The 9,659-nt window shown below is 39.1% G+C and overlaps 1 non-coding gene across 1 annotated transcript; it reads left to right on the top strand.

Moving 5' to 3' along the window:
* Positions 1–466: 466 nt before the first annotated feature.
* On the top strand, positions 467–573 carry LOC143605946 (small nucleolar RNA R71). The gene has a single exon (XR_013148648.1). It is a non-coding gene; the product is annotated as a small nucleolar RNA R71 (small nucleolar RNA).
* Positions 574–9,659: the final 9,086 nt, after the last annotated feature.

Here is a 9,659-nt window from a genome sequence, read left to right as displayed (position 1 = left end):
TTGGGCTTGGTAACCACTGGCTTGTCCCCCTCGATAGTTATTCTGATTTCTCCAGCCAGTGTTCCCACCAAAGGCGGGGTTTTGATATCTCAAGGGGTTGTTGATGAAGCCAACTTCCTCTTGATTGCTACCCGGCTTAACAGGACAGTCAATGGTGTCGTGACCCCCTCGGCAAACCTCACACTTCGCGAAGCTCTTAATGGTAAGATCTCTAACGAGTTTGTTCAAAGCATCAATCTGCGCCTGCATACTAGTGTTCGAATCGATTTGAAGTACTCCTCTCGATGACGTGGACGAATTTATGCCCCCGTGCCCCTCGTAGCTCGCTGCTAGATCATCAAAAAGGACGACACACTCATCTGGATCTTTGTTCTTAAGGAGGTTCCCGTTAGCAGTCTGGTTCAACATCTCTCTCACGTGCTGAGTGGCTCCATTGTAGAATTTCTCGATAAGCATCCACTTATCTAAACCATGATGAGGACAACTAAGAAGGAGGTCCTTGAATCTTTCCCAAACTTCCCGGAAAGACTCGTCGGCCCTCATGCGGAAGGAACAAATCTCCTCACGGAGTCGAGCGGATTTAGATGGCGGAAAGAATTTGGTCATGAATTTATCTTGAAGGCCCGCCTAAGTGGTGATGGATCCTGCAGGTAGTGACTTCAGCCTTTTGTAGGCTTTTCCAGTGAGTGAGAAGGGAAAAAGACGGAGATAGATGGTTTCATCGTTCATGTTGCCAATATTGAAAGTTTCGCAGATTTGAACGAACATGTCGATGTGGTTTGAAGGATCTTCTCTCTAGCCCTTCGAATTGGAGTGCGGTTTTTATGAGTTGCATGACGTGGGCAAAAATGGACCAGTTGCCAGCGGCGGCACCTTTCGGTAAGGTAATGCTTGAATGAGGATGCGTTGTCGGCCTACCATAGTCAGCTACTACTCTCCTAGGCGGTTGGTCACCCATGTTCCTATCCCTAGAAGATGCGGAAGAAATAGAAGTAAAAGAAGAATCAGAATCTGTTGGTGAAACAGAACGCTCTCTCTCTCGGGCTGGACTTTCTCTGTGTCGTCAGACGTTTCAAGCTTCGGTGGTCCTTGTGAGCGGGTATGACGCAAACGACTATAAAGAAAAACTAAAATTAACTATGCTAAATTAAACTAAAAACAAATAAAAACAATTAAGCAAGTAAACATAAAACAGGTAAGTCCCCAAACTCGGGTCGTTCTCTAATCGCCTCAAACCGTGTCCCCGGCAACGGCGCCAAAAACTTGATGTGCGAAAATATATATATAAATAAAACACGAATCGCAACGAAGCTTTAAAAAACCAAACAACCTATCCTAGTTCACACAAACGGCAAGTGTACCGATCGCGTATAGCAAAGAAAAGGAAAGTCCGGATATCGAACTTGAAGACACGTGAGAACGGCTCAAATAATAGACCCTAATCCAAGTCCTACCCTAATAATATTTGTAATTGATTTTATTATTTTTTTATTTTATTTTAATTAATTTAAAACTAATTTACTTAACTTAACGAAACTAACAAGAAAACTTAACGGCACTAAACGAGGTTTTAACCAATGTGGAGAAACGACTACCTAGGCAAGAATCCTATTGACGGTTCAACGGCTAACGGAATTAACTAATCACACGACACCGGGATCTTAAAATAATCAACTAAGGCTCATTAAAGTTCGCTAGATTATCTCTCGGTCTTACCAACTACCCTCACAAATCTAAGAAGATTGAATAAATGCATCGGGAAAAATATTACTAAGGTACCCTAATGATGCATCTCCTCTCGGACTCAACGACACAAAACCCGCTTAAAATTGGTACTAGCAATTATAGGGATAAAGGGGTAACAATATTTAATCCAATCTAAGACACATATTTGCACGCAAAACTAAACCGGACAAGACCAAAAATTGCTCTCGCGCAATTCTAACCTAACCGATAAAGACGCGAGACAAACCGACTCCCTATTACCTCTCGGTCGCAAGGAAGGTGAACCTATTGAATTTTAATAATTAACTGCACACAAGATTCCTATGGCCGCGCTAATCACAAATAGATCAAAAACACCAAGTCTATGACCTAACCAAATAACCCTAACCAGACGATACAAAATCAATCAATCAAGGCAACAAGGAGAATCACATGCAAAAATTATATAAAAACAATATTTAACACATCAAAGATTAAATTATATAAAGCTTTCAATAATAATATGTCAAGTAATTAATTAAAACCAAATAAACCGTCAAACAAAATCAATATTCATCTCAACCTAGATAGCACAAAAGATTTGGCCAATAATCATAACCAATGAAAAATTAACAAATTCAAAGGTCATAAACATTATGTCAAGAAATATAGAAACACACATAAAAAAAAATGCAAACCTATTTGAAGAAAATAAAATCCCACCAACCAGTAATGCCTTTCTCCTTTTAATAATAATAAACACCAAAAATTATGTGGTTCTATTTTCTTTGCTGCTTACCCTCGTTCACCACACCAAAGCAATTGAGATTTATTTTGTTTTTCTTCTTTGTGCTTCCCACGTGGTTTAGTTTCCAACCACACAAAACTAATGCCTAACTTGTATCCTTAAACCAAACAATTGGTGTTCCCTCCTAGGAAACCAAAAAATCAACACACCTTTCTTTCTTGTTGTTTTTCTTCTTTTTCCGATCGGCTCAATTAGGGGTCTTAGGGTTTTTTTTATTTTGTTTTAATATATAATATCCATGTAAAGCTTTTCTCTAGCGGGTTTGAGTCGGGCCTTAAGCTTGTTCTTGTTAAGTTGATCATAAAAGCCTCTTTTATCTTCCAAAACCCGAACCTTTTCACTTTTAAAACTCGTCACCTACACAAAATAATAAACTTTGTAAGATCAAGTTAAAACGAGTTAAAAACATTATTTATTATATAAATTAGTAATAAAAAGGTGATAAAATGGTACGAAAATATAAGTGTGTTTTACAATACATCACGGACCCTAAAAATATCCGCGAACGTAGGGAACGGACCCTAATAATATCCGCGAATGCAGGGAACAGACCCTAATAATATCTGCGAATGATTTAGGACTAGGTATATATATGTATATGTGTATGTATAAAAGGAAAGAAGGAAGGTATGATAGTATGAACGTACGAAGGAAGCTAAAGAACTGTGTATGTATATGTACCTTCGGGTACGTATATATGAATGTGTATAGACGTATTGTATGTTACCTGATTAACTAGAACTCACTCAGCATAGCTGACTTTTAGTATGCACGCAGGTGAGTGGAATGAGGCAGCTCGCTTGATAAGGACACATGACATGGAATTGAAGATACTGGCATCTCAAGGAAGTGTTATGTTATCATAAAGACAATGTTTTATGTTTAAACTACTTTGAATGTTTACTATGATAAGATTTGAAAGCTATGTAATATATTCATGTTGAAGTTTTGTAATATTCCGCGAATGTTTTAATTGACTCTGATGATTAGAACTGTGTTAATGAGTAAATCCAACGTCCAATGTAGGGCACCGGTATCGGGGCATTACAGAAGACAACCAAATTCAGGGACGAGAAGAGACTATCTCCCGCTCGCGGTGGTCAGACACACGAAATACTTTAGCGTTGCGGAGGAGGATTTCAATAAGCCTTATCGACCCGCAGCTTTTGCGTAGAAGTCAAACTTTATTCCGCGGATCACTATAGCACCATTCACAGTGAATGTGAAGATTCGAACTAACTTAGGAAAATATAATGGCATGACTGATCCAAATGATCATTTGCTTAACTTTACCGTGGTCGGTGGAGTTAGTGGTTGTACTTTTCCGTACTAGTGTCTTATGTTTGCCCTCACTCTGACTAGGGTCGTCCGAGAATGGTTTGAAAAGCTGCCCGATGGTCAAATTCAAAGTTGGAATGACTTAGTGGTGAAGTTTTCACAATAGTTTAGCCAGTAGAAGAAGCATACACGAGACCTCGCGAAAATTTTGGACGTGATCAGACGTGATAGTGAATACATTGAGGATTTTACCACTCGTTCTAATGATGAGAGTTTGAATATTGGAGGCATTAGCGAAGACATGTTGCGGGGTGCCTTCCGAAAAAAGGTAAGCAATAATGATTTGATCCGATGTTTGACCGGAAGAGGCGGGATGCCTAAGACTTGCGATAAGATTATGTCAGCCGCGAAAGTCTTTGCGGAAACATAAAGAGTTTTGGTTTGTGATAGTCCTAAACAAATAGTAAAATTTGATTTCAAGAATGTCAGGTCAAACAGGCAAACACAGGGCTCTATTTGGTCTCGAATCCAGCCGCCCGCAGAAACTTCTAAGCAGCTATATGCAAAATTATTAATCAGTAACAAAAACAAAGATCATAGTTGGGGACAAGATAATAGCAAGTGGACCCCATTGACAAAAACTCCACCAGAAATTCTAACAATGGAAAATATTGACTTTAAAATACCACAATTGATTGTGTGAAAAGCGCATCTGAATCCAAACAAAAAATGTTTATTTCATAATGATATAGGTCATCACCCTGATGACTATGTGAGCTTGAGGAATGAAATTGAGCAAGAAATAAAGTCCGGAAAGCTAGAACATTTGTTGAAAAATGTTAGACAGGGCCCTCGCAAACCACCCGCACAAGTGAATAATGGTTCGCCAAAAAAGCAAGTAAAGGATTTTAATGTCCATATGATCCAAGGAGGAAAACTCCAGGATATAAAACACAAGAAATTGAATGTGATGATTGGAAGAGTGAACCAGTAGTTTTTTCGAGGGTCAAAGGCGGCCCATGCATGAAGTATCCTTTGATTGGACATTACAGTTTAAAATACGCCTTATTTGAAACAGGAGGTACGTCCGATATCATGTATGAGAAGTGCTTTGAATAGCTTGATGAGGAAGATAAGGCGATGATGAAACCTATTCATGCGCCGGTAACTGGTTTTGGTTATGATGTTATGCACTCACTTGGTGTCATCTCTTTCCCAATTACTCTCAGTGATGGGATTCATTTAAGAACAGAAGATGTAGAGTTTTTGGTGCTTCACGCAAGATCAAAACACGATATAATTTTGGGTCGAGAAGTTATTGGAGATTTCAACACTAACCCTTCCACCACACATGGTGCGGTAGGAGTCCCAACACGCACAGGAATAGCAATCATTCGAATGAGCAAACATTGTTTCACCACAGAGAGTTCAAAGCCAAGTAAAATACCAAAGTTTGTCAAACGCACTGAGCCTGAAAAATGGGCGATGAACCCAAAGTTTCCTAAACAAATAGTAACAATTGGACCCAGTGTTTCGGATATATTGTGAGAACGTTTTTGAAACAATTACTCACCAAGAATGTCAATATTTTTTCCTGGCAACATGCAAATTTGACGGGGGTTCCAAGAGAGATTGCGGAACATAAGTTGCGGGTTACCCCAACCTTCACTCCCATTGTTCAGAACAAATGGAAGATGGATCTAGATCAAACGAAAGAAATGAATGAGCAAGTTCAAGAATTTTTACACGCACGGATTATTAGGGAAATACGATATCAAACTTGGGCTGCAAATCCAGTCATAGTTCCTAAGAGCAATGGGACTTAGCTGATGTGCATTAATTTTAAAGATTTGAACAAAGCTTGTCCTAAGGATTGTTATCCTTTGCCTGAGATAGATTTTAAGGTGGATGCGGTTGCACCATTTAAACTTAAATGTTTCCTTGATGCGTACAAAGGTTATCACCAGATCCGCATCTCGGCTGGGGATGAAGTTAAGAACACCTTTCGTACATATCAAGGAACATTTTATTATAAAATGATGCCATTCGGGTTGAAAAATATGGGTGCAATGTATCAGGGTTTGATGGATAACACATTTAAAGACAAGATTGGGCATACTTTGGAAGTTTATATGAACGATTTGGCAATTAAGAGTATTGAAGAAGATCAGATGTCCCATTCCAGACTTTGAAAATAATCAATATGAAGCTTAACCCCAACAAATGTTGCTTTTGTATGGAAGAGGGAAAATTCCTGGGTGTAATAGTTACAAGCGAGGGTTTCAAGGCCAACCTAGATAAAGTTCAGGCAAGCCTTCACCTTCCTCCATAACAGAAGTGCAAACGCTGATTGGTAGACTGGTTGCGTTGAACAGATTTTTAGAGAACCATGCATCTAAATCATATCCATTTGTTTCAACACTCTGCAACTGTTTGATAAAATCACACTTTAAATGGACTGCAGAAGCTGAGCAAGCATTTCTAGAAGTCAAAAAATGTTTAATGGAGTTGCTAACACTATCCGCACCACATGTTGGAGAACCATTGACCTTATATCTATTCGCATCAGATATAGCAGTTGGAGTAGTGTTGTTAACGGACAGAAAACTGTTCAGATACCAATTACCTATGTTAGCCGAACGCTGGCGGATGTTTAAACCCGGTACTCTATTTAGAGAAATTGGTACTGCCATTGGTTTATGCAACGCGACGTCTCCGCATATATATTTAGGGTCATCTAATTAACGTTTTAATTGGATACAAATTGAAGAGTGTGCTAAGCCGAAACGCTTTCTGGAAGATTAGCGAAGTGCGCATTGATTTGGGTGAATATACAATTGAATATAAACCAAGACCCGCAATCCAAGGACATATTTTGGGGGATTTCATCACCGAAGTCCCGCAAAGTGAAGAAAGAGAATGAATGAACAACAATCTCCAGTACCACCAGAGCAAGATCAGATTTGGTCCTTGTTAACGGATGGTGCATCTAGTGGAGATGGATCTGGTGCGGGTATAAGGTTGGTTAATCTAGAAGGACACGAGCTCACGTAAGCTATGAGGTAAAGATTTTAAGACTACCAATTACGTGGCTGGATATGAGGCATTCTTAGCGGGATTACGAATTGCTAAGAAACTTGGCGTACAATACCTTGAAGCACGTGTTGACTCAATGCTGATTGCAGGGCATATTAATGGATCGTACGGGGCCAAAAATGAAACTATGGTCTCATATTTGTCACAAGCCAAAGAACTTATTCTTCAATTTGCATCTTGTAAAGTAATACATATAAAGTGAAGTGAGAACAAACCTGCAGATGCTTTAAGAAATTTAGCACCAACAAGTTTTGATCACTTAGCCAAAGACGTGTGCATTGAAGTTCTTGACCGGCCATCAGTTCCACAACACCAAGTGTTAGTTATTCAAACATGAGTTGCATCGTGGATGAAACCACTGATAGCATATTTGTCTTCAGGAATGCTTCCTGATGAAAAAATGGCGGCTCAAAAAATTTGCCACAAAGCTTTAGACTATCAGCTTCAGGATGGTATCCTTTACCGCCGATCTTTTAGGGCCACTTCTCAGACGTTTTGACGCAGAAGACACTAATTACTTAATTTGAGAAGTGCATGAAGGCATATGTGGTTTGCATGCGAGACCAAGGGTGGTAGTTGCCAAACTAATTAATGCGGGGTATTATTGGCCTAAAATGCATGTGGACACAGTTCATGAAATTTGCAAATGTGATTCGTGTCAAAGAAATGCACCAAACACTTTGGATCCTAAAAATGAGTGCGTATCAGTATTATCTGCTTGGCCATTTCAAATATGGGCGATTGATATTATGGGCCCGTTCCCAGAAGCTCTAAGGCGCGTAAAGTTCTTAATAGTGGCAATTGATTACTTTAATAAATGGATCTAGGCCAAGCCAGTAGCATCCATCACGGCGGAAAGCATGAAACAATTCATATGGGAAGTTATCATTTTGGCCTTCCACAACAACAGTTAGCGATAACGGAACTCAGTTTGCGGATGGTGGTTTGCAAGAATGATTAAAAGAACTCAAAGTTAATCAAGTGTATAGTTCAGTTGCTCACCCGCAAGCTAATGGTCAAGTGGAGAGAGCCAACAGAAGTATCAAAGATGAGATTAAACCAAGATTGGGTACCAAGCGTACTGGTTGGGTTGATGAGTTCCCACATGTGTTGTGGGCTTATAGAACTCAAATGAAAAAAAGTAACTCAGAAACACCATCCAGCCTTACATATGGAACTGAGGCTATGGTTCCCACGGAGATTGGGATCCCATCAGCAAGAGAGCTTTCTATTATCGACAATGATGTAGAACTTCGCCTCAACGTTGACTTACTGAAGGAAAGAAGTGAGTTGGCACTCATAAGAGAAAATAATTACACACGTCAACTCCAAAAATATTACGATACCCGGGTTAAGATATGCAAATTTCAGGCGGGAGATTTTGTATTCCGCAATAACGAAGCCTCTGGTGAAGAACTCTTAAGGAAACTAGCCCCAACTTGGGAAGTACCTTACAAAACGGAGGTTCTGAATAAAGGCGCGTACAAGTTAGAGAAGTTATATGGAACTTTAATTCCACACACTTGGAATGTGGCACAATTAAAGAAATGTTACATGTGATGAATTGAGTGTCATAGGAAATGGTCCGCGTGCCATATTTTGAATTTTCTTTCCTGTCTGCATACCGATGATTAAAGAGATATGTGTATCATGTTTCTTGATAATTAGTGTTGTAAAGAAGGCTTGCGTTCCATAAACCTCTATAAAAATTAGTTATCTTTTATATTTGTGGCCTGAGTGTCATAACATTTAATTGGTGTGAGTGCCATAATGACTTGAGTGTCATAAAGTTTAATTGGTACACGTGCCATAATGGCCTAAGTTTCATAACATTTAATTGGTGTGCGTACCATAATGGCATGCGTGTCATATATACATTTCTTGGGTCTGAGAACTCAGTGTTAGAAACATCTTGTTATATTATCAAAATAAAGGTTACATTACATCGCGTTTCTTACAAAAAGGGAAACATAGACAACCTATTCTATTCAAACGGTGTCATAACTCACTGTTTCTTGATAATTAGTGTTGTAAAGAAGGCTTGCGTGCCATCAACCTTTATAAAAATTAGTTATCTATTATATTTGTGACCTGAGTATCATAACATTTAATTGGTGTGAGTGCCATAATGACCTGAGTGTCATAAAGTTTAATTGGTATGCGTGCCATAATGTCCTAAGTGTCACAACATTTAATTGGTGTGCGTACCATAATGGCCAGCGTGTCATATATACATTTCTTGGGTCTGAGAACTCAGTGTTAGAAACATCTTGTTATATTATCAAAATAAAGGTTACATTACATCGCGTTTCTTACAAAAAAAGGAAGCGTAGACAACCTATTCTATTCAAGCGGTTGTTGAACTGCATCAGATCTCGCGGAGGTTTCCGGGATATCTTCTGTTGGGCCGTGGAAAAAGTCTTGTAGCAATTGAAAACCATTTTCCTTGGGTTCAAAATCAGCAAGGGCGTCTTGGATGGGGAATGATAAATCGTCAAACGCATGAAGCTTCTCATTGTATTCCGCTTCCATACCATGACTATGTAAGGCATGTTCCTCAAGGGGTCACTGGTTTTTTGACGAAGTCAATACCTTCCTCAAAACCAACTCTGCAGCCGACTTGAGAAAATGTATTGAGGAGTGTTTCCAGACAATCTCATAGCTCAGGATCAACCTTGATATGCTTAATAACCTACATGCAAAGGAGTAAATAACAACAAAGTAATCTAAAACTTCAAGGGAAATCTTAAAATACTTACCAACGATAAACCAT

This window comes from Bidens hawaiensis, unplaced genomic scaffold (genome assembly GCF_021521415.1).
Source record: "Bidens hawaiensis isolate Kalapana, Puna unplaced genomic scaffold, B.hawaiensis_p1.1 tig00072142_1, whole genome shotgun sequence".
Taxonomy (NCBI): domain Eukaryota; kingdom Viridiplantae; phylum Streptophyta; class Magnoliopsida; order Asterales; family Asteraceae; genus Bidens; species Bidens hawaiensis.
The sequence above is the reverse complement of the archived record's forward strand: the minus strand, read 5'-3'. Positions and strand labels throughout refer to the sequence as shown.